The 26,405-nt window shown below is 44.3% G+C and overlaps 1 long non-coding RNA gene across 1 annotated transcript in view; it reads right to left on the reverse strand.

Moving 5' to 3' along the window:
• The window catches only part of LOC121141427, a 59,512-nt gene that overhangs the window by 29,757 nt on the left and 3,350 nt on the right, over positions 1-26,405 (reverse strand). Inside the window, exon 2 of the long non-coding RNA XR_005878341.1 lies at positions 12,233-12,310. This is a non-coding gene — a long non-coding RNA (uncharacterized LOC121141427). The remainder of the gene's footprint in view (positions 1-12,232; positions 12,311-26,405) is intronic.

Consider the following 26,405-nt stretch of genomic DNA (forward strand, 5'->3'; position numbering starts at 1 on the left):
TGCCACTGGCATCTTAAAGATTCGCTTCTGTGGCTGGGTCTCAAATCACCGCTTTTCTCTTCTGAATAATATAGTTCCCTGAATTCTCTTTCTGAATTCTTGATCACTACCTCCAGCTCTCTGTATTCCTCCTCTCATTAAAAATGTGGATACTACCTGCCCCAGACCTGTCTCTGTAGATCCAAAGGCTCACGACCTGCTCTTTGACCTTGAATGTTCACTGTTTATGGTGTGCCTCCAACTTGGGGTGCATTTGAATCATCATCCAAAGCACTTAAAAGTATAACTGCCAGAGTCCCAGAGACCCTGATTAAATGGTTTTAAGTGGGTCCCGGCCATTGTCATTTTTAATAAGATCCAAAAGTGCAGCTCAGATGCAAACCACTCACTGGTCTAATGGATGAGATGGATGTGGAAACAAAGGCTTTTAATACAATGCAAAGGCAGAAGTAAACAGAAGGGGCTGCAGGGGAAAAGAAGAGCAGCTCCTCATCCAGCTTGTCAAATGAAAACACAATGATGGCTTCCCAGGGCAGAGGACTCCATGCCTGACTCATTGCAGAAAACCTGTTCAAACAGAGCCCCACCCCCCAGTCTCCCCTTTGAGTAAGAGACATCAGTCAGTCCCTCCAAAGTTGCTTCTGTCTCTCTAAGCAGAACAGCCATTATGAACACGGCCTTTGGAGTCCAAGACTCATTTGAAAACTAGCTGTGGGATCTCTGAAAGACTACTTAACTATTGTTGAGTCTCAAGTCATTCGATAACATGTGAACATGTGTGTACTTGTGCATGTGTGAGTTGAGGGAACTAGTGGATGCAATATATCTAACCTACTGTCCTTATATAGAAAAGGTACTGAAAAATTTGGATGCTGCATGCATTCTGAGGTACCACAAATACACTGACGATGCTCAGTGACCCTTCTAGCAGCCAGTGCTTGGATGATTGTGTTTGCGATCACCCCTGCCCAAGGAGGATACTCCATCTTCACACAGCTCCAAGGCTGTTGTCTGGTCCCCAAGTCCTTCATGCTCATTTCTCTCTGGGCTCTTTCTTTTCTCTTCCCTCAGCTATTTGTACCTTGTCTGCCTTTACAGTTCTAACATGGATCCCCAGTTCCACTGTCTGGTCCAAAGTTTGTCACTGATCAGAAGATGGTATCTCTCCTACAACATCCTCTGTCTGAGTCACCGTGGCTTCTCATACCTGGCTGAGGGGTGAGCCGCTACCCAGCATGCCTTCACAGTAAATGGTGTCAGTGTATGTGATGAGATACTAGCTAATCTGGTGAGTCCTGCTGGGCTTTCCAGACTCATTGTTTCTGTGGGTAACCTTCTCCTATCAATCCAAGGCTCACCATCCTGAGACAGCTCAGAGAACTTGGTAACTCAGCCCCCAAGCACTGTGGGCCTTATGATGTTCTTTTTTAGTAACTGCCAGAAAAATGTTCCATACTTTCTCCACATTCTGAATTTTACTTTGAGTCTTGAAGCAAGGAAAGAACAGTGAGAGTGCTTTGGGGTCCCTCTTTTCTCATGGGCATCTCTTTTGTTTGTACTTTAAAAATGTATTTATTAGCCGGGCGGTGGTGGCGCATGCCTTTAATCCCAGCACTCGGGAGGCAGAGGCAGGCGGATCTCTGTGAGTTCAAAGCCGGGCTGGACCGACAGCCTCCAAAACAATACAGAGAAACCCTGTCTCATAAAACCAAAAAAAAAAAGTATTTATTTTACATTGGGGTGTGTGAACACGTGCCATGCATGAATGGGTGCACATGTCACAGGTTAGAATATAACTTCCAGGCATTGTTTTTTTCTTCTTCTTCCACTGTGTGTGGCCTGGGGTTTGAACTCAGATTGTCAGGCTTGGTGGCAGGGCACCTTTACTGTCTGAACTTTGTTCTTATACTTATCTTGGAAAAAAAAAAACCCTTGACAGAAACAACACAAGTGAGGGAAGGTTTCTTTTCAGTTACAGTTTTAGAGAGATTTCAGTCCATCATGGCAGACAGGCAGGAGCCGCTGTGTCCGTGTGATAGACGTGTGAGGTGGCTGCTTGCTCGTGTGGTGTGGACAGGAGGCAGAGAGCTAGACTGAAACCAGCTCCAGCTAAACTTCTACAGCCCCTTCCCTTCGGCTCCCTCCCTTCTCCTCATGTTTCCACAGGATGGCTGGTGTCCAGCATGACTCTCTTCAAGCTCTCTTGTCTTTTTTCTTGTAATGATTGGAATTCTGTTCATAGAGACTTCTCACTTGGCTCTTGGATTTTCATTTTATCTATCTATTTATTTTATTTTGGTGGTGGTGGTGTTTTTTCAAGACATGGTTTCTCTGTGTAACAGCTCTGGCCATCCTGGAGCTCACGTAGTAGATCAGGCTGGTCTTGAAACTATAGAGATCTGACTTGTCTTCCTCTTGAGTGAAGGATTAAAGGTGAGCACCACTATGCCTGGCTGGCTCTTGGATTTTTAAAAATAGGGAAGTCAGCTTTAATCCATAACTGTTACCACTTCCCTCTCCTCTTCAATGTTTAATAGTAAAATGGAAACCTCTACCTGGATTTTTTTTACTTCAGGGGCTTTTGCTTGCCTTTCTAGACAACCTAGCTCAATTCATGAAAAATAAACAAGAGTCTCCTCTCTTTCCTCCTTCTTTCTTTCCTTTTCTCCACCCCCTTCTCATTATTGTCATTCTTTCAGCATCTTCCTTCCTCCCTGACTTAGTCTCTTTCTCTCTGTAGCCTAGACTGGCCTGGTACTTGAGAACTTCCTACTCAGCCTCCTGAGTACTGGGTTTACATACATACATCACCCTGCCCCAGTCAAAATTCCCCTTTTCATGATTGCTGTTGTTGGATGGATCACTTTCTTCCAACAGATATGACTGTGTGTACTATGTGGCTTCCCCTTGAGAGAACATATCCCATGCCCATTTTATAGAAGCTCATGGATACCTGAGAGATCCAGGGGAGTGGAAACTATTCTTTTGATTCTTTTCCATCAGGAAACTGAGGAGGTTAGGGGAACTCACTCTCTGAGCACATGCATCTAGAAGGGGAAGGGGGGGGGGAGAATGTGTGTGTGCCCAGGAGTCACTTAAAGCAACAGCCAAACAGCCATCCTATGTGGAGGGCAGACGCTGATTCATTCCGCTGTTAGGAAGGTGAGAGCCTGTGATCCTGGCCTCTTGATCTGTTGGGTTCATGTTCTGGGGGCCCGTGAACTGCCATGTCCTATTTCTGCTTTGGAGTTGCCCGAAGGGACTTCAGAACAAGACTCAGCAACATCTTCTTTTGTACACTGGCTACAGTGAGTCATGCAATGTTTTCCTAATGGCTTTCCGACTCTGACATTCTTTTAGTCACACTTCTGTGGGTTCTGAGTGGATGAGAATGCCTAGCTACGGGGCCAAATTTTCCACCATGCCACTCAACTTCAAACTCGTGCTTCCTACACAGGTGGGGTCAGGTACTCTGTGCGTGTGTGTGTGTGTGTGTGTGTGTGTGTGTGTGTGTGTGTGTGTGTGTGTGTGTGTACAGGTATGCACATTCAGGATTGGTAAGGATTTTCCACTGCCTGAACTAAGGCTGTAAATAGCCTAAACAGCTAGCATTTTCTTCTTCTTATCTTTCTCTAGAAATTGCACCCCATCTTTCTCTCCCTTCTAAGTGGTAGAATGCTAGAGTATACTGGGCCTGTCCACCCCCACCCCCTTTCTTGCTCTTACTTAGGGAGGAATGGACTAAGGGTGGGGCTGACATCACCCCCGAGCCACCACTTCCTAGCAGACAGGGCTGCTGCAATCCAGAACCAGAAACAAGGCAGCCCCTTCTCTGCTCTCCTGCCATGTCAGTATGGAGTATGCTTGGTTCCCTTTTAGAAGGCTTTCATCTCAGCCTCATGTAGCCTTGTATCTCTGGTGAGCTTCAGTGTATGTGCTGGGGAGTGAGTGTGTTTTTACATGTTGATCGGAGTGAGAGTCAGGAGGTCCTAAGGCCAGCCTGACCTGGATTCTTCAACAGACATGATAGAGAAGACCTGTGGGTTGAGAGCTGGAATGGGCCTGAAGAGATGACTAGACTTTGGTGTATTTGCTTTCCCTTAGGCTCTGGATCCTTGTGTTTTATGCTATCAGACCTCCCTGGAGCTCAGGGGAAGAGGGAGCATGCCACTTGGATCCACTAATGTTCATCATGTTTCAGGTGTACAAAAAGTCACAAAGACACAGTCAGCGAGAAAAAGTTCAAAGTCAATTTACCAAGTTCATCAGTACAAAGAATGCTTAGGACAGGTCCTTGGAGAGGGAAGTCATCACATGTTTTAAGGAATTCATACTATGAGTGCTGTGGAGTTGCTAAGGCCAAGAGGAACTTGAAAACCCAAGTGTCCTCACTCGGCCTAGGTTCCTGCTTCCTGTCGGGAGCTTTTCTAGACGTCTCCCCTTGTGATTTCATTCAGCCACACAACAGATGAACAGCCTTGAGACTGGAGTGGCTGTTCTGCTCCACTGGAGGCTCAGAAAGGCAGAGGCACTTGCCCAGGGTCAGAATGATTGGGCAGCTGCCCTGAGATGAGAACCCAGGTCTCTTGAGTTCTGCTTCAGATGTTTGTGACTACGGCACAGTTTGCTCAGTTTCATTTTTATATTTTTGGCTTTGAACTAGAGTCTCATGTGGCACAGGCTGGCCTCGACTTGCTAGCATAGCTTTGTACTCTTAATCTTCCTGCCTCTACCTCTAAAGTGTGGGATTTAAGGTGCGTATCACCCTGCCCAACAGTGTGCTCTGTTTTATAGTGGGCAAACCTGGCTATAGCTTCTAAGGAATTGATCCTGCTCTCTTTGTGATGGGTTGACATTAAGTACAGTTCTGTGTCCCCAGGCCTCCTGCTGGTGGTGTTTTCTGACTGACTAGACTCCTGGTTGTGATCATGTATAGCTATCCTTTTCTGTACATGAAGAAAGTTTCCTGCTTAGGACAAAGTTCAGGGAACGGCCTCGCCCAGAAGGTGGGGCTGGGTGCTATGTGACTACTCAGCTGTCACTGTGAAAAGCTGACCAGAACCCCTAAAGACAAAGACAAACCAAACTGCCTAGGTTTCTGCCCTTCTCTGGATTCCAGGCTACCCCTCCTCACTTACTTCTGTTGCCATGGAGCTCTTGCAGTTGGGAGTTCAGAGGCACTATGGTCCTCATAACTTTTATTCTTATGACTTTTCCAGAAACTTACTCAAACCCCATGTATATCTAGTAGGGACCCACTTGGTGCTGAAGCCCTGTACAATGCAAGGAGCTATACAGACACACCTCTCACTCCTTCCCACTTGGCCCAGCAGCCATCTCCTCCCAGCTATGCATTGGATTGCTTCCTCTGCCTAGAACATCCTATCCCATCTTTTCCTTGGGTCTTCCTTACTATGTATCTTACTGAATATGATGGCATACACCTTTAACCCTTACACTTGGGAGGTGGAAATGAGAGGCTCAGGAGCTCAGGGTCATCCTTGGTTACATAGAAAGATCAAAGCTATAGGAGACTTTGTCTCAATGAAAGATACATATCTAACATTGCCTAACATGAACACTGAGGGCAAGAGATGATTATTCATTCATCTCATCTTCTTAACAACCCTATAGCACAGGTACCTGTGTGGTTCCTAACTTTCGGATTAGAAACACGAAGTGCAAGAACGTTAAGTTACTTGTTCAAGATCACATTGTTACCAAACAGATTTGAGATTGTGCCTAGATCCAATCCCAGATACAACTATGTTATCTATTCTCAGAAGTGTGTCATTGGGTAATTTCATCATTGTGTGAAGTCACAGAGTATACTTGAACTAAAGCAGCTATGAGTCACAGTCACACATGTGGTCTGTCATTGGCCAAAGCATCTACATGTGGCACCTGACTGTACTGATTGGCAGTGGGATGTAGTGAAGGAGCCTCCATTGGGTTAAAATCCTGGTCCCACCGCTTAAAGCTTTGTGAGCTTGGCAGTAGCTTAGCCCTTTTAAACCTCTATTTTCTCATATATGAAAAAGGGCAACACACCCAGCAGCATATAATAGTTTATGAGCTTTGAGAGCAATAAACGTAACAATGCTGATCCCTCTTCATAAACAGAGAGTAGTAAGAGTTTCTGTCTCTTTGTATCTTCCCATTTTGGATCAATGAGCTTAAGTTACCATAAAACGCCAACCTAGATTATGCCATCTGGAATGGACCCTAGCAGTGACTGGGCACTAACCAAGAGCAAGGACTGCAGCTGCTCAGAACCTGCCAGGCAGTCAGTCAGTCGGCCTCTGTGCCAGACTGAGGTACTGCTTCTGTCAGGCAGTCAGTCAGCCAGCCACTGTGCCAGACTGAGGTACTGCTTCTCCTGTCCATTCTCCCTGATGCATCTGCCATAGCACACCCAGTTTAAGCAGAGATGAGTGGAGCTCAGTGCATCAGCATTTTCCTTGGAGCTATGTGCGGCCATCCGATGATATCTGGCCAATCAGACATGATAAAAAAAAAAGCCTTTTTTTTTTTAAATTTCCTTCACAAAGAAGAAAACCAGCCCTCTTTCCGTTTCTTTGATGTTCTTGCTGCTTAGAAGGCAGATGTGGTAACATGAGCTCCAGGGATCCTTAGAGACATCACACTTCAGGAATAGCAGTACCTTCACACCGCCTGAGTTCTGTCCCTCCCACAAATGAACTTCAGTCTTGCTCAAGCTATTGTTACTTGGGTTTACTGTCATTTGCAATCTAACTGACAATATTAAGTATGGATTAGCACTATGGCCAGTGAATGCTAACGTTGAAGGTAAGTCCCTCAGAGATAACTGAGGTGTTTATTTTTGTCTGTACTAATATTGGTGGGAAAACTTCAGGTTTCCATTTAAGATTTTCTTCCTCTCTCCCTCCCTTTTTCTCTCTCTCCTTCACTTCTTCCTTTCCTTTCTTCAAGGCCTCATACATTCTAGGCTGGCCTAGAACTTGCTGTGTAGCTGAAGAAGACCTTAAATTTCTGATTCTCCTGCTTCCACCCCTCAAGTGCTAGGATTGCCAGGTTTACGTGGTGCTGGGGACTGAACCCAAGACTTCATACATGATAGTTTAAACACTACTAAATGAGCTACATCCCACACCAAAGCAAACTTTCAGAATGAAGCCTTAAAATAACTTATCATAAGGTAAAAGTAGTTAATTTTTATGTTCCTGAATTAACAATTATCAACAAAATTTAAGTTTAATGTCTTTTCCTTTTCTTTAGGAAAGAATATTTGTAGAAACAGGAAAAAATTTATACCCTCAACCACAAAAATGTAACATAAGTTGCGATATTCAATGAAAATTAAAATAATAAGGCTTTCTCACTCCAAAGCAATTGCATCAGGCATGAATAAAGTTACTAAAACTTGACTCCATCTTTAAAAAAATAACCTCTCATGCTTTAGGGTATGGGTGGGCTTCCCTCTAGAAATCTGGAAATCTGGGTTGTGGCTTTAGAGTGTGGCACTCAGACACTGAGTTCTGTCAACTTTCCCTCCGTAGTTATAGAGGGCCAGCTTGTTTGGTTTGAAATGTGGGTCTCTGTGTATTGTTCATCCAAACTCTATGTGGGGAGCTGGAGAAGTCTGGTTGATAATTCTATCTCTATTCCTGCTGCTCCTGATGACATGTTTTGAGACTGATAATTTCTTTTCTCCTTAAAATGTTCTTCCCTTTGCTTTTTAAAATTAACTTTTTTTCATCACAAAACGTTTCAAAGATCAGACAAGAATTGAAAAAAAGCATAATTTACCCACCATTAAATTGTGTCAGATCTTAACATTGTGTCATATGTGTATCAGATCTCATTTAAAGGAGTAAAACATTGCTGACATAATTTAGTTGTATATCCTACTCCCAACCTGGCTTTCCTCCTTCTTCCTCAGATGTAACTATCATCATGAATCAGGTGCTTATCACCCCGTGTATGTTTAATTCTGTTACTACATATTTATGTATCCATTAATATAATATAGCATCATCTAATAGGGTTTTAAATTTCAGGTATAAACTGGAACTTCTCACTGGATACTCCATTGTATAAATACTCACAGTGTGCTCCCCACTTTCCTGCAGACGAAAGTTTGGCTGCTTCTCCTTTTCACATTCTGGATGATGCTATAGGACTCCTGTGGCTATCTTCTGGTGTGTGTGTGTGTGTGTGTGTGTGTGTGTGTGTGTGTGTGTGTGTGTGTGTTTCTTTAGGGCTATAGGACTGCCAACTCTATAGCTTCCAGAGAAAGATCTGGCTGCCAAGAGTTTTTTTGTAAGGGGCCACACATTGATATTTTCATACACCTTCTTTTACACTTTAAAGCATGATTTTATTTAGTGTGCGCATGCGTGTGTCTATCATCACAGTGCACGTGAGCATGTGGAAACCAGACTTCTCCTCCTACTGTGAGAGCCCTGGGGATCAAACTCAGGTCTTGGTCAGTCTCGGCAGCAGCTTCTTCACCAGCTGAGCCGCCTCTCCTGCCCTCATGCACATCTTCTGTTTGAAACTGAAAATTAGGATGAAATACGTGTAACATTCACATTGCTGTGTATCTCACCCCCTCCATCTGCACAGGTTTTTCTTTCTTCTTGAGCATGTGCACATGTACACAGGTGTGCGGAGGTAGATATCACGGTTTTCTCTAATCTTCACTTTTGAAAAATCTGTGTTACACTGATTTCTCTCTCTCTCTCTCTCTCTCTCTCTCTCTCTCTCTCTCTCTCTCTCTCTCTCTCTCTCTCTCTCTCTCTCTCTGTGTGTGTTGGGGGTGGCACAAGTGTGTCACAATGTGCCTGTGGAGGTCAGAGACAACTTTCGGGAATCATTTCCCTCTTCCTGCCCTGGGGGTTCCGGGATCTGACTGAAGTCGTCAGGCTTGGAACAGCATCTTTATCAATTGAGAGATCTTGCCAGAACTTACTTGTATTCACGTATGGGGGAGGAGAGAGCAAGCCCAAGTGCGTGTGTGCTTTAGTTATCCAGTGGAGGTCAGAGGTCAATTTTGGGAGCTGGTTCCTTCCACCTTGTTCAGGCAGTGTCTCTCTGCCTTCTGTTGCTATGCAGTGCATTCCAGGCTAGGGGGCCTGTGAGCTTCTGAGTGATGCTGCCATCTGTGCTTCCCACTTCCAGGAGTGCTGGGATTACAGATGTATGGCACGCCATATATCTTTTTATGTGGGCTTTGGGGATCAGCTTGGATCTTCAGGCTTGCATGAGAAGTACTTTTACACACTGAACCAACTCCCAAGCCCATCCACCGTGTTTTTTTTTTTTTTAAACAGGGTCCCTCACTGAAACCTGTAGCCTGCCAGTTTGGCTAGATTAACTCCTAGCCAGCTCTCAGGATCTACATTTGTCCACCTTCCCAGTGCTAGGATGACGGGGCATGTTGCTGTACCTGGATGTTGGTGATAGCACTGAGGTTCTCGTTCTTGTTCTGTAGGCACTTTCCCACAGGCTGAAGCCGTCTCCCACAGGTCCCCTCAGAGCTTTCTTATCATGCTGAACAGAAACCCTAGCTATTAAACACCAACTCCTGAAGCCCAGTGAGCATGCTCAGCTTCCTTTTTTCCCCCAAGGGTGTTAGCTGAACCAAAGGAGAGGACACTTGATACAGTGGAAAAACACAGAACCTGACAGTGCTCCTCAGTTGAGAGTTTGGTGAAGGCAAGGCAGAGTGGAGTGAGACAGACAGTCAGGCAGACAGAAACACAGATACACACACACACAGACAGACAGACAGACAGACAGACACACACACAGAATGAGAGAGGGGGGACTTTGCAGGTCTTAGATAAATATTGCTTAGCACACTTACACAAGGGAACTTCTAGAGAAAACCCTGAGTGTGTCAAGGACTGAAGCCTCAGACCCATGGGATAATGGCAAAGCCTTCCCCTTGGGTGAGGCTCAGAGGACCAGCAAAGCCTTTCTCTGGTCTGCTCATGGATGTTGATAGTGTATGCAAAAACTGTGCATCCTAGCTCACTGCCTCTATATTTACAGCCTGAAGACTGCTTCCTCACAGAGAGCTCCTTACCGAGATTAGCTAAACCTGTCCACTTGATTCAGCTGTATACCATAAAGTGTGCCTCCTTGATTCATTATGCAATAATCCTGCCTCCCTGTTCCACTGTCTATGACAAACACGCTGCATTTCTGTCTCCATCAGAGGCCCCAGGCTGCCTGATCTGTGTATGTGTGTTCGTCATTTCTTCATTGACTAACTACTCTTCGTCAGGGTTCCAGGACCCAAACTGTGGAAGGAATCCACAACCTCCCAACTCATAAGGCATTGATCAGAATCCTGAGAGGATTGTTGCCTCGGTGGTGACTAAGCTTGCTTAACCACGTTAAAAGCATGCCATGAAAACTCAAATTGTTTCCAGTGACTTAGCAAACTAAACTCAAAGTTTAGAACTATTTAAAAGAATATGAAAATGTGCTTTCTTTTGCTGTGATTAAGCACCATGACCAGAAGCAAACTGAGGATGAAAGGGTTTATTTACACTTACAGGTTAAACAGTTCATCATGGAGCTGAAGCTGAGACCACCACAGAGGAGTGCTGCTTATGGCTCTGGTCAGTTAACTCATATTGCGCAGGCCCAACTGTCTAGGGATGGTTCCACCCACAGTGGGCTGGACCCTCATACATCAATTAACAATGAAGAAAATGTCCCACAGACACACTCACAAAGCAATCTGATGGAAGCAATTTCTCCAGCAAGATTCACTCTTGCAGGTGTGTCAAGTTGACAACTAAACCTAACGATGACAGTATTCAACAATATAAAATTCAAAGGGTTCAGCAGAATTGCCAGGAATGTAAAGAAGTCGAAAAAGCATGCGCCACAATTGAGGAGGAGAAGCAATCAGTAGAAACAGATCCAGAAGTGTCCTAGGTGATAGATTTATCAGATAAGGATATTAAAACAACTGTGAGAAATTGACTTCGTAAGCCCAAGGTGGAGGCAGAAGAGACTATGAGCATGTTCCCAAGAGACCTGAGTAATTCGAGAAAGATCAAATCAAATTTGGAGAGATGAAAAAGGACGGGGGCTGAACAAAGCACATTAGACACAAGAGGTAGATCAGTGAACGTGAAGACGTAGGAAATAGGGAACATTGAAACAAACACAAGGAGTTTCAATCAACTGTGCCTAATGTCAATATGAGTCCCTGAAAAAAAAAAGAAGAAATGATGACGGTGGGGGATAAATGTGTTAGAAAAACAGTAACTGAACAATTTTCTACCTTGGCCAAAATTCTACAAATTCTCAGACATAAAAATCGCAAGAAAGGCCTGGAGCGATGACTTAATGGCTATGAGCACATATTTCTCTTCAGAGGACTCAAATTCAGTTCCCAGCACCCACACTGGGCAACTCACAATCACTTATAACTCCGCTTCCAAGATATCTGACACCTTAGGCCACTGAAGGTTTCACAGATCTCAAACAAGAGCCTGAGAGCCTACTCTGTATCTTTACTGCATCCCAGGATACTACAAGGTTAGAAAAATGATAGTAATCACTAACTCGGCTTTTGTCAAAGGTAGAAAAAGTTATTTATATTAAAAACAAAACAAAGAGCAAAACACAAAATCTCTGCCCCTAGTCCCCATTTTCTTTTGTTTTCGATTTGACTGTATTAGGCACTTGATGTAGAATAATATGTTTGCTCTTATGTGTCCAGTCTATTCCAGTAAGAACAATATCTTCAGGGGTCACCCATGTTGAGTCATCATGAAAAATTCTTTCTATCTTTCTATCTGTTTTAAGACAAAGTCTTACTATGTATATAACTCAGGCTGGCCTCGAGCTCATGGAGATCCTCCTGTCTCAGCCTCCAGAGTGCTGAGATTACAGGTGAGAACTACCATGGATGATAGAATTTTCTTCCTATTTTTAGACTGAGTAATATTCCGTTGGATGTATATGATGTATTTTGTCCTTCATTTCATCCACTGATGAATGGCTTTAATATTTTAATGTAAACATTTTATACACATGTTAATATAAACACTTTTTTTTTTTGGTCGGTCCAGCCTGGCCTCGAACTCACAGAGATCCGCCTGCCTTTGCCTCCCAAGTGCTGGGATTAAAGGCATGCGCCACCACTGCCCAGCCAATATAAACACTTTTATAAAATATAAGAAGACTATTTTGTGATAAGTGAAAATGAAACGAAACTCACATTTTAGTGTCCATTATAAACTTTTGCTGGAATGTGGCCACTGGCACTCATTGATGTGTTGTTTACCACTGCTTTCGTCTAAAACAGTAGGATTAATTAAGTGATTACAACAGAGACTGCACAGCACACAAAACTGAAAATATTTACTATTTGGCCCTTAACAGAAAAGGGACCACCATCTGCTCCCACTTATGTAATTCCTTTGAGGTGCAATAGCTGAACCTCAAGGAGTGTAATATTCAGCTTAACTCGGTATCGTGAATTCAGTCTTCAAAGAGATAGGATGAAGTAGCTTTTGAGACTTTGTAAAAATTCTCCCAGAAGTTTTGTGTGTGTGTGTGTGTGTGTGTGTGGTGTTTTTGTGGGTGTATGTGTGTGGGCAGGTATGCACACACATATATGCATGTGTATGTGAAGGTTTGAGCTCAGCCTTGAGTGGCATTCCTCAGGTGCTATTCACCTTGATTTTGAGACAGGGTATTTTTTTTTATTGACCAGAAAGCTCCTGTTCCTTGGGCACTGGGGATCAAACTCAAGTCCTTATGCTCATGTGATAAGCAGTTTACCAACTGAGCATTTCTCCCAGATTTTAGTAACAATCAGAGTCTTAAAATGAAGGCACTGGAAGGGGCCTAAAAGAGTATTGTGTAGCCATGATGCATATAACAAACAACTTTGGAATCCCAATAGCTCTCAACAACGTGTATTTGATGCTCACAGGCCTAAAGATGGGCTTTGTGGTGTTGTGTAAAAAATTTATTTGGCAAATGCACAGATAAGCCCAAAGGCAACTGCCTTGTAAATGCCTCTGTCCACTATGAAGCCATAATAAGAGTGGGGTGGGTAACTATCACGAGGAGTGAAGGTTTGGAACTAGTCACTTTCCACAGTGTGGTAATTTGAGTGTAATTGACCCTCATAAGCTCATAGGGAGTGGCACTATTAGGAGGTGTGGCTTTATTGGAGTAGGTATGGCCTTGTTGGAGGAAGTATGCCAATGTGGGGGTGGGACTTGAGGTTCCTACGCTCAAGCTATGTCCAGTGTGGGACATAGTTCACTTCCTGTTGCCTGTGGATCACCATGTTTGCCTGGACACCATCATGCTCCCTGCCATGATGATAATGAACTGAACCTCTGAAACTGTAAGCCAGCCATCCCAATGAAATATTTTCTTTATATGTACATATACATACATATACACATAATACATATATATGGCAGAGAGAGAGAGACAGAGAGACAGAGAGAGAGAGATATGAGTGCTAGGAATTGAACCTAGAGCCCCTTCCATGCCAGGCAGGTCTCTATCACGGAGCTGGCTGCATTACCAGTCTAAACCCTCTCCTTGAAACAGTCTTATGTGGGACTTTAGCACACAACAGAGAGAAGAGTGAAGTGAGATGGGCTGGGCATAGTCCTGCCTGCTCAGCTTCCCACTACATCCCTGCAAGGCCTGCAGGGACAGCTTTACAATCTACACCCAAGCTTCCTGGAATGTCGTTTGATAACCAGTGTAGCATTCTCTGCTGGGATATATCTCTCCCAGAATGCTCTCCCTCCTACAGGATCCAGGGATGTGAAGCAATGACTCTCCTAGAGGAGACCTGTAATCTTCTCAACATGTGTCCCTAGCGGGTGCCGTTTAGTGGCCCGGCCATGGGTCTCCTGTCACTCACCAGGAGACAGCTCTTCACCACTGTGGTACTTTGAATGTAATTGACCCCCATAAGCTCATGAGGAGTGGCACTATTAGGAGGTGTGGCCCTTTTGGAGGAAGTGTGTCACTGTGGGGGCAGGCTTTGAGGTCTCTTGCTCAGTCTTTGCTCAGTGTGACAGTCAGTTGACTTCCTATTGCCTGCAAGATGTAGGGCTCTCAGGTACTACTCCAGCACCACGTCTGCCTGCAGGTTGCCATACTCCCTGTCATGATAGTGGCCTGAACTTCTGAAACCATATGTTGAATGTTTTCTTTATCAGAGTTGCTGTGGTCATGGTGTCTCTTCACAGCAATGGAAACACCAATTATTGACTTCAGAAGGTCTTAGCAATTTGTTTGAGGCAAGCAGCCTGGTTGCAACTTGTGTAAACGAGCCACAGGATACCCTATATGGTCACTCTTTTCTACCTTTTGTAGATTGTCTGAGATGACCATACACACACAGAAAGCAAAAATACAGGTCAGAGGCTAGCCCTTCTCCACAGGATCACTTATAAGTCTCATCTGCTATGTCTGGCTGGTTCCAGGTTCAGTCCATTTCCACCACTGCCACAAGGGCAGTGGTAGAAGCAAGACACTGGAGGTCCCATTGCCAGCCCTGCTTGCTCTGTCTGTAGCCAGTTACACCCAGAACTCACTGACTGCTCCATGTCCTTGGCAAGGCTTCTCATTAGGTTTCTCCTACAATGTACTTTGTTTCTGAGACAAGGTCTCATGTAGCCCAGGCTGACCTTGAATTCCTGTTCCTCATGAGTTCTGGGATTAAAGACAGAGGGCATTATTTATGAGGTGCTGGGGTTCTGACCCAGGACTTCCTGCATGTATGTATACTCTCTACTGACTGGGCTTCATCCCCAGCCCTTCATCACAATTTAGTAGTGTCTGGACTTTTGTCCTCGGCACCTGATTAGATTAGTGACTTAGTAAAAACTGTGCTGGGAGGCCACAGACAGGTGGTGACACTCTCCTTCCTTCCTAGAAGGCAGGATGATGGACACATGGAAGAGGTGAGAGGATTGGTGTCCACAAGGGATGCTGGGTTCTCTGTTGTCCTCCAAAGGCTTGTTAGTCACCTACCATGGACCCTCATCTGAGCTGTGCAGTAAGGAGAGTGACAAGTAAGGAGCCGGGGCTGGCCACCTGCTTCCTTGTCTACCCTCGCCACACGGCAGGTTTTCTAGCAATGACTTCATTTCTCCTGCCTGCTCAGTGATGGCTGCTTAGACATCCTGTGCCAGGCTCTCAGCGGCTGGCACAGTTTTGTTGACGTTGCTGTTTTAAGCCTTGTGTTCACTTCACCTTTTGACCTAAGCATCTCTAACCCTTGTGGCTGCCTTCCCCAGCGGCTCAGCCCTGGAGTTGAACTCTTGCCCCTACTTAGCTCTGCTCTAACCTCTGACCCAGCTTGTTCTTGTCTCCCCATCCTGGATTCAAAGGGAGTTGGTGGCTTTTTAAGACCAAACATGGTGTTCAGATGGTGTATTTAGATAGGCTGGAATGTTTCCATTTCCCATTGCCTTTGCATAGAGTGACTTTCTGCCAGTGATAAAAACAGTAGGAAATACAATCACCTGGTCTGGAGAAACAAAGGATGAGGAACAAGGTTCACTTTTGTTTTGAAAGTTTGCAGAATGAGACTTGGAAGCAAGCTACTGGCTTCTCTTAGGTGGGTGCTTCTGTGTCCTTCATTCCATCTGCCTCCTGTCTCTGTCTCTTGTTCTTGCTCCCAGCATCTGGAATACATACCTCAGCTCTGGGCACCTTTGCAGGATGTTGTTTGAAATAGAGCTAGCTCAGAGTCCAGTCTAACCCTCTGTGTGGGAGTGCCTTCACTGAATCTGATCTGCATGTCAGATCCCGGTGGAATGGTTTATTGCCAGTCCCTCCCCCAGGTTGTGTCTCCGGGGATTTCAAATGATGAGCTTTAGACTTGTGGCCTGAGGACTTGGTGTTTCATAATGCTGAGTCTTTGCATAGCTTAACTTATCTACATTCTTGTTGACCTTTAATCAATAAAAGATGGTCTTGGCTTAACCATGGAGCAGACTATTTTCTTCACAGGTCTCTGGGGCAGGGAGATGCTGTTCCCACTTTAAATGGTTAAGAGCTGTTTCTAACATCTCTTGGCAGGTGTGTTCTTGGGAGTGTGGTGGAGGGAGGCAGGAGAGGCTGGGAAACATGCTATACCTTGATTAAATATCTAAGGCTAGCTTTTTATTTTATTTTTTAGTACATAAAATTGTGTGTGTGTATGTATGTGTGTGTGTGTAGATGGGAGGTAGTTAAGGCTAACAAATATATTTTATATGGAAGCATAATGGAATTTGACAGTATTTTATGATTTCTTTTGGACTCTTAAATAAGGATGAAGGTGAGTTTGAGTGGGCAATACACAGACTAGGATCTTCTCAGACTTTTAGATCAACACTTACTAAACACTTACTGAATGCCTCATCTTTCTTGAAATCTGCAGGCTTCTATTTGGTCTGCCTTTCTATCATTCATATCGACAACTAATAGATAATGGTAGAGGAAGTATTTGGCCTCTGATCAGACTTGGCCTAGAAGCTCTGATATCTCTATGTTGTAGAGACAAGAGCTATTCAAACGATTCTTCTAATGGGTTTTTTTCTTTTTTCTCTTTCCAACAGAAATAGTTCTCCTGAGGGTGAGTCATTAGCAGCAGCAGCTCTGTGTGAATCCCTATATCCAACTTCTTCTCACTTTACTAGGCGGTCTGCAAAGTCCCAAGGTCCATTGCTGCTTTATGGAAATTCTAGAAAATGTGATTTTCTAGCTTCCTCTGCCTGAGGGTGGTGAATTAATGTACTTTTAAGTGAGTTACAATTGAACAATCATTTCTCTCTCTCTCTCTCTCTCTCTCTCTCTCTCTCTCTCTCTCTCTCTCTCTCTCTCTTTCTCTCTCTCTCTCTTTGATTTTTGAGATATGATCTTGCCATGTAGCCAAGGCTGAGCCTGAACATGACTTTCTCCTTCCTTAACCTCCTAGTTGCTGGGGTTATAGGCACGAACCACTATGCGTGGCTTAAAAAAAAAAGAACCTACTATATGTAAGGCAATTTTATACTTGTTAGCCACTTTTTCCTCTCATACCATAGTAGGAACAATGAAGCAAGAATACTCAGTCCCACTTTATAGTTGAGGGAATGGAGGTGGGGATACTTGCTATGATTGGGGAGACTCAATACTGTAAGCAAAGAAAGGCTTTGAGAATGGCAAGCACTTGGAGGCCCGTTTAGACCACCGAGTCAAACTATCTTATTCTACAAGTCAGGGCACTAAATACACTCTAGAGCAATGAGATTGCCTATCCAACATCACACAGAAGGTAGGGACAGAGAGAGCAAGACTGAGGCTGCTCTGTACTGTGTTTCCTGATTTAAACCCCTGGACTGAATAATTATTTGCTGTGAGGACTGACCAGTGCATTGTAGGATGCAGCATTCCTGATTGCTACTTGCCAAGTGCCCATCACTTGCCCCAAGTTGTGATCATCAGACATTGCTCTCACCCCATGGGAAGACAAGCCACATCCCTATGGTCCACTGACAAGCACGCATGTGGAGGATAGCTCTTCCTTTGAAATTTGGGAGAACATTGCTTTGGATGTTAAGTGGATATTTTTCTTCATCACCCACTCTGAGCACAGCAGGAGAGCTATGCTGGGAGCTATGATCTCAGCCCAGGGAGAGCAGGTCTCAGAGATGTGCAGGGGGAGGAGCCAGAGTTCAGACAGTAGAAAGCCAGACCTCTCAAGGGCACACATCATTATTCGCATTTCACAGATGAGACAGAAAATTCTGGAGGGATGAAATCACTATGGGTCATGTCTGTCTTCTCTTCCATACACGGGTCATGTCCTTGTAGAGGACTCACTCTCACTGCCCCTCAATTTGCACTCAGGCCTGTGAGGGATAGTGTCAAAGAGCTTCTGTTACACACTCTATTAATTACAGATGATTATTAGTACACACAGTTATGTTCTGGAAAGTTCCATCTGCCCCTATGGTGGCTCTTACTTGTATGGGCTCTAGAGACATTCACTTTTCTCTCAGGGATCTTTACCCTCATGTTTATAAGGTGTTTTTATCCTCATACTTATCTGAAATATTTCAGTAGAGGACAGCCTTCCCATCAACATATTCAATCTTCCCATACCAGAACCTTGAGAAATAAACAAGGGAAATAAAAGTATTCATGGATTGTATGTATGTATGTATGCATGCATGCATGCATGTTTGCGTGTATGTATGTATGTATGTTTGTTTGCGTGTATGTATGCATGCATGTGTGTGTGTGTAGGTATCCCTGCATTTATGCCACCTGTGTAGGGTACTGGCAGAGTCCAGAAGAAATAAACAAGGGAAATAAAGGTATTCATGGATCATATGCATGCATGTATGTATGTATGTATGCATGTATGCATATGTGTGTGTGTGTAGGTATCCCTGCATTTATGCCACTTGTGTAGGGTACTGGCAGAGTCCAGAAGAAATAAACAAGGGAAATAAAGGTATTCATGGATCGTAAGCATGCATGTATGTATGTATGTATGTATACATGTATGCATGTGTGTGTGTGTGTGTGTGTGTGTGTGTAGGTATCCCTGCATTTATGCCACTTGTGTAGGGTACTGGCAGAATCCAGAAGAAATAAACAAGGGAAATAAAGGTATTCATGGATCGTAAGCATGCATGTATGTATGTATGTATACATGTATGCATGTGTGTGTGTGTGTGTGTGTGTGTGTAGGTATCCCTGCATTTATGCCACCTGTGTAGGGTACTGGCAGAGTCCAGAAGAGGCTGTTGGAGCCACTGGGTGGTTGTGAGTTGCCTGCTGTCGGGGCTGGGAACCACTCTGCAAGTACAGTACACACTCTTAATCTCTGAGTCATCTCTCCAGCTCTAGGTCATATTTATTTTAATTTAAAAAGGGAGAGCAGTGTTATTGTATCCTGAATGGGAACACATAGATTTTTATAGCTCTGATTAGCTTGTTTTATTGACAGAAAGGATACAAAAAAAATGATCTTTAACCACTGAGATGCTAATGACGGGACCCTTTTGACAAACAGAGGCGTGGAAGCAGGTTTCTGACCTCTTATCCTAAAGCCCATCATGGACAACATGAGATAGAGCTCGAGTGAAGCATCACTGGGCATGGGCGTGGTCTCAGTACTCTCCTGGGGTCTGATGCTGTGCTTTCCATGTGTACTAGGAGAGTGCCCTCTGGTGGTACTAACCTCAAGTTCCCACCAAAATGAAATGCTTTATGGTTCCCCAAAGAAGAGGTGAAGAGACTTACTAAGGGAGTATTTAGAAACTGGGAGTGCTAGTGTAGGCCTGTGATTCAAGCTACTCAAACTGCAGATGGGCCAAGGCAGAAAGATCCCAAATTCAAGGCCAGTCTGGGAACTTAGTGTGAAGTAGTCTCAAGATAAACGAAAAGTAGAAAGAGGGCTGGGGATGTATATAACTCAGCGGTGGAGTGCTTGCCCAGCATGTGTGAGACCCTGGTTTAAGCCCCAGACCTGGGTGGGGGAATGAGTACCCTGAGAATCTCATCTTTTGAACTTTCTAAGTAGCTATGGTGTGTCTTTGGACATCGAATCAAAAAAGCTGGGGTTTGGAATCACGTGTGGCTTGAAATTCCTGTGTCCAGGCTATGTGCCCCCTGGAATGTTTCTAGCTTCCTCCAGATTCACTTTCTGTGAAACTCAAGTGAAATACCTTCACTTCAGGTTTGCTTTAGGGATAGAGGAAGGAAACAGAGGCTGGAGGAGTAGTGGAAGATGGAAAGACAGAGCCTGACTGTGTGATTTCATGCACCATGCCAGACTCTCACCTTGACCTTCATAGCAACAAGGAGTCAGTGGAAGCCATTAGGCAAAAGTGACACAGGGTTTGTTTGTTGGAAAGATAACTGTTGGCAGGGCTGACATTGAGGTAGAGGGACTCCAAGCTTTGGTCACAACAATGGTCATGACGTTGGAGCTGGGAAAGGTAAGAAAGTTATCTCAGAAGCAGAATTGATGGATCATGGGACATACTGGGAGGGGAGAAGATGCAATTGAAAAGATAATTTGTGCTGGGCAATGGTGGCACATGTCTTTAGTCCCAGCTCTTGGGTGGCAGAGGCAGGTGGATCTCTGTGAGTTTGAGGCCAGGCTGGTTTATAGAGCTAGTTCCAAGACAGCCAGGGCTACACAAAGAAACCCTGTCCTGAAAAACCAAAGCAAACAAACAGACATGTATGGAGGTAGCTGCTCATAAACCCCACTTGATGCTCACTACAATTTCATGAGCTAGATATCATCATTATTGTCATCTTCTATGTGGGGAGACTGATGTCCATAGGAGTTAAGTCACAGACACATAACCAAGATAGTAGGGTATATTATCTAATTCTGGACATATCTCTAGGATTAAACTAAGTCCCTCAATTCAGTGTGCAGCAAGTGCTAGAAGGAGAGACCATTTGAGTCCAGTGTTAGGTACGTACTGGGCCTCCAGGTTGTGTAATCTCCCAGTTGCTATGAGGCTCTGATAATTAGAGTCTCCAGGTTGCTAGGAAACCTGAGTTGCTAAGAGTTCCAGTTTATTATAGGTCTTGGGCTGTTAGAAGCCCCAGGTTATTCAGATTTTCAATTTATGAACAGCTTCATGTTTCTTGAAGGCCCCCAGTTGCAAGTGACATAAGCTTTTAGGGGCCCGAAGCTCTCCAGGCTTCTAGGAACCTGAAGTTATAGAGTTGGCAGTTAGTCTTCCGGTTGCTAGGAAGCATGGGATTTGAGAGGCTCTGGGTTTGAGGACAGTTTCTGAAGGTGTCAGTTTGCTCAAAGCCTCACTCTTCAGCACCCCAAGCTGTTCAGGGGTTCTGAGTTACTAAGGCACACAGTCAAGTGCACAGGTCTCCAGAGTACTGAGTGGTGGGTCTTCTATTCACGCAGCCATGTCCTAGCTAGCCGGACAGTGGAAGTGGAGCTGCATGCTTCTCTCATGGTATTTTCAAAGTTAATTTTGTTGTAGTTGGTCTTGTTTAGCTTCCATAACAGTATGGGCCCTGACTCATGGGTCCTGATTTGTCCTGATTTGCAGGACTCTGAGGAATCACTGAGGTGATGGTAAAAAGCTCTTTAGATCAGGAACTTGATTCAAAAGCAAGCAGATGTTCAAGCAACTTGGGTTCTGTTTCTGCTGTCATTATTTGCCTTCCAGCTAGTCAACTGTTAAGATTATGATATTAGGCTGTGAACAGTTCTGGAGTTGACAGGCCCTTAGAACAGCTAAATGAGCCTGCGTTTTCCTTTTATAAGAAACCTTTTATTTTCCAGTAGCTATTGACACAGGAAGTTGGAAAAATATCGGCGATGCCATGTTTCCTTCACTCAGTTTCTGCAATGGGAAATATTACATGGTCACACCGGAATAGCAAAATCAGGACAGCAACTTCACTACAGCGCATTTGCTCACCAATCCCATCAAGCCACAGTACCGTCCCATTGCAGCAAAGGTCTGCCCTCTCGCCGCTCTGTAGTCACACACTCCCGAGACTTGTGTCTTTAAATGCAATCACTTAACCTCTTTTCAGTACCTTTGGTGTGCTCCAACCATTAATAAGTCAAGGAAATGAACTTAACACCATCCTTGCTCTTGGACAGTGCACAGATGGACAGCTGGTACAGCACAAATTTATAGAACAAGGTGGTAACTGTTGAATAAGGATATGCTAAAACAGAGACACAAGGAGGTAGACGTAAGGGGAGAGGGCAGTGGATTAACCCTCTCCACAAACTTTGTAACACTGGCTGATTTTGACTGAATGGAAATGATTTGGTACCTAGTGAGGAAAGATCACTTTGGGGAGGAGGCAGTAATTTAGACTTCCAGAGGTCAGGGGAGGAGGTGGGGATGGGGCTGGTGTAGGAGGAGTGATGGACTACCTAAGACTGCCTGGGCTGGGTCAGCAGCCCTGTGATGAATGATGGGAATCTATTCAAAGGCTGAAAATGGGGGATGGGGCCCAGTTGATAGTGTTTTCTTAGCATGCATGATGCCTAGCTTGTATCCCCCACATCATAGAAACCAGGCATGGTGGCACTGGTGTGGAAATGGGAGGATCAGAAGTTCATCATCACTTTGGGTGAGTTCACAGGTTGTCTGAGCTATGTGAGATCCTGTCTGAGAAACAAAATGACACAAAAACATGGGGGAAGAATGATGTATTCATCCATGCCACTTAGGAAGAACCCTCTGATGTAGAGACTAGTGGTCCAGATATACTGTCATAACATACCAGAGTGTTGGGAGCAGACACAATGAACCACCTTTGACCGTGTGTGTGTGTGTGTGTGTGTGTGTGTGTGTGTGTGTGTGTGTGTGTGTGGTTATCTTCTCAAAGGAAATAACTCAGTCCGGAGACACACAGTGTAGACAGAAGTTTATTTAGCAGGGCAAAGTATGTACTCCAGAGACAGACTGGAAGGTGCTGTCCTAGAGATGAGGAAAGTAGCCAAGTTGGGCTTTGTATTATGAAATTTCAAGAAGTTGTTATGACTGTTGAGAAAGTGGGTACCATATTCATAGGGCAATATGACCCCCTTTTTCCTCCCAAGTCACTGTGGGCCAGATCTCCTTTGAAAAAGAAAAGAGTATTTCTTCTCATGATGTTCTGGAAAATTCCCTGGGGGATGTAAAAAAACCACAGTGCATTTGATAATGAAGTCAGGGTCTTTTGTGGATACAGGTTGAAAAGTCCCCTGGCACATCAGAAGGTTCTTCCTAAATGGCATGGATGCATACATCATTTCCCACAAGACACAACTACCAAGACACACACAGTTTTCCTTGGTTGCATCATGCCATATTCCTTACCTACTCAGCATCACTTGGGAGGAGCAGAGCTCAGGGTGGGAATGGGGAGCTGGAAGTGGATGAGCTCTTCCCCAAGATTACTGATTTCCCTTTCTTATCAGTTTCCTCAAAAGAAAATCCCCACAATGCAAGTCCCAGGCCAGGATGAGGAGAGCAATGCTCTGTTATCTGACATCTTATGCTTTTGCTACATCAGTGAAGGCCAACACAGCATCAACTCAGCTGAGGAGAAGGTCCTGAGTGGTTAGAAAGAGTTTGTGCTGTCACTTTGCAACCTTCAGGCCCTGCCCACAGTCTTTTCTGATGAGATGAGGGAAGTTCTTCAGAATATGGTTTCTTTACAGCCTCCTATCCCCACCTCTCCACCTGATCACATTCATGAATCTAATGATCTACCAATGATTGACCATGGATGTTTCTTTTCATTTCACAATGGGGACACTGAGGCCCAACAAGGACAGCTAACTTGCCAAGGACATAGACCTGTTTGTGAAACTAGTACTCCAGCCTAGGTTTATCTGCTCCCAGCCTGATACCCTGTGCTGTAGGAGTCATGAATCACAGAGGTGAGGGAAGAGAGTAGCTTACAGTAGAATTAATGTGGGTGGAGGGACTCCACAACTGTTAAATATTCTAGTGACTTCAGGTGAGTGTATCAGTCAAGGATATCCAGGAAACTAGTACCAATAAGAAGTGCCATCTATCATCTATCTATCTATCTATCTATCTATCTATCTATCTATCTATCTATCTATCTATACATCTATCTTCTTATTTTATATACATATTATCTATAGCTATCATCTATCTGTATTTATCTATTTTCAATCCACCTACTGTCTAACTTCTATTCTTCTCTCATCTATCATCTATCACCTATCTATCTAATCTATCATCTATATCTATCTATCTATCTATCTATCTATCTATCTATCTATCTATCTATCTATCTATCCCTGTCTACTTATCCATTCATCTATCTAATCCATCTGTCTAATTGAGAGGGACAGATCAATGTGGCAAATGGGATGGGCTCATTTACTCATGGAGAGAGCAAGTTTCATGATGTATAGGCTAAGTTTTTAAGCATGAGACTCAGGAAAAGCGAATGGATTGGTTCTACTTTGAGTGTTAAGTCCTGAGGATCCAGGGAGTTTGGGTGTATAGCTTCCATCTGAAGACTGACTATAGACACCTGATAGGATCAGATACTCAGAGCCTATGTGTAAGTTTGGAAGGAAGAAAGGAAGAATTCTCTCTTACTTGGGGACAGCCAGGCTTTAGAGGCTCATGTGTCTTACCTAGTCTCCTACTGTGAATGTACATCTTATCCAAAGCACCCTCCCAGAGACACCCTTTCAGAGTAACACATTCCAAACATATACCCAGGCGACACATACAACCAAACATAACATGAGGTAGAAGGAATGACAGAGACATGTTAAATGAATATGTTGTCTCAGAGAAACATAGTTCTGCTACGAGAACTGACCCCAAAAGCAGAAAGTGTCACAAGAGGGAGGACAGGTAGATCCAGTGTGGCAACAGCTGCAATTGGTTTGGGACCCACAGATGGAAGTGTGCATTAGTTAGTGTTCTCTTGGAGCAGAACTGATAAGGAGAATACATTTCATTAGATTGGCTTACACAATAGGGCTTGGGTAGTTCAACAACAACTTTCTGCATGATAGAGAGGCCTGAGAGCCTAGAAGTTGTTTGGTCCATTAGGCTGTGTATCCCAGTGGTCCCAATCTGATACCGGAGGCCTGGTCTTCAGTACAGGTTGAGAGGCCTATGAGGTTTTGGGTTTTGGTAGTGAAGGATGGAGGTGACATCAACAGCAGCTGCAACAGACTCACTAGCCAGCAAGACATGAAGGCAGGCAAGAGGCAAGTGATGCTGTTTTCTCGTACCTACTCGTGTCTGGACTGCCATGGGAAAGCACGACACACTCTGGGCAAGGGTCTTTTCTGTCCCGGAAATGTCCTGAAAACAGATCCACTCAGAGGAGTATTTCTTAGCTAATTCCAGATCCAGCAAATTGACAATCAGACGTGTCCTCCACAAAGCATGTCTTGTCAGCAGCAAGTCGGGAGGAGTTCTGCACCTCACGGTAGCAGGGGGAGATTTAGCAGATAAGCAACAGCAACAATAGGTCACAGCCAATGGAAATGTCCTTAGACAGTCTCAAAATTATGAACCTGTCCAGGGGCTGGAGAGATGACTCAGTTGGAAAGCATGAGGGCCTGAGTTCAAATCCCCAGAACTCAGGGACAAGTTGGATGTGTAGCTTTAGTGTCTGAAATTCCCTAAGCTGCTACTGTGAAATTGGAAGTGGAGACAGGAGAATACCCAAAGCTCAAGGACTACCTAGTGCGGCACGTACACTGGGAACACACACACACACACACACACACACACACACACACACACACACACACACACACACCAAAAAACCAAAAACCAAGAGATAGTCTTAAACAAGGTGAAAAGTGAGGACTGAAATCTGAGGTTGTTCTCTGACTGCCACATGTGCAATGTGACACATGTGAATCTATATTCAAACACACGAACATGCACAGGACACAAAAATGCACACTGCACACACACACACACACACACACACACACACGATTATCAACATATCATGTGTTGGTGAAGAAATGGTTTAGGCCTCAGCAGTCAACTCAATATCTGTGGATGATGATTTTACTGACTTGGTCCCATAGGATTTGGGTTGTGTGCATAAGTCATCTGGTGGATACAACAGCAGTTACAAGCAATATGGCTGCAGCCAGTTTGGAGTGGATTGGCTGTGGGTCCTTATCTTTGAGCTCTAGGCTCTCCCTGTGTGTGCTCAGAGGAGGGTTCAGTTTCTCTATGGTCCACATGGCTCACTCTGGACCAGCTTTAGAATTCTTCTGATTGAGTTCTTTTAAATCAATTGAGTAATCTCCTTTCTCTCTCTCTTTCTCCCTTCCTTCCTCCCTTCCTTCCTTCCTTCTTTCCTCCCTTCCTCCCTCCCTCCCTTCCTTCCTTCTTTCCTTCCTCCTCTTCTCTTTCTTTTTCTTCTTTCTTTCTTTCTTTCTTTCTTTCTTTCTTTCTTTCTTTGTCTTTCTCCTTCATTTCTTCCTCTTTCTCTTCCTTTCCTCTTCTTTCCTTCCTCCCTCTCTCTTTCTTCTTCCTTTCTTCCTCTTTCCTTCTTCATTCCTTCCTTTCTCCCTCCCTCCTTCTTCCTTCCTTCCCTCTTTCTTTCTTTCTTTCCTTCCTCTCTCTTTACCTTCCTTCTTTTTAAAATTCCCCTAGAAGTTTTTGCTTTTTGTTCTTGATACTGGGGAAACAGCTATGAGAGACACATTAGGCATCTGCTAGTCTGATTGGACGATGGCACAAGGCGCTGACAAGACTGTGATAGATGGCAAAGTTAGGAGTCAGCATCAGATCCTGTGCCAGAATCTAGGGGATCCCTAGGCAACTCCAACCAGTGAAGAGAGTGAGTTGAGCATCTGAGGTGCTTTGAGGAAGAATAGAAGCTATCTGGGGGACAGACAGACAGAT

Source organism: Mesocricetus auratus, unplaced genomic scaffold (genome assembly GCF_017639785.1).
Source record: "Mesocricetus auratus isolate SY011 unplaced genomic scaffold, BCM_Maur_2.0 Super-Scaffold_100007, whole genome shotgun sequence".
NCBI lineage: Eukaryota > Metazoa > Chordata > Mammalia > Rodentia > Cricetidae > Mesocricetus > Mesocricetus auratus.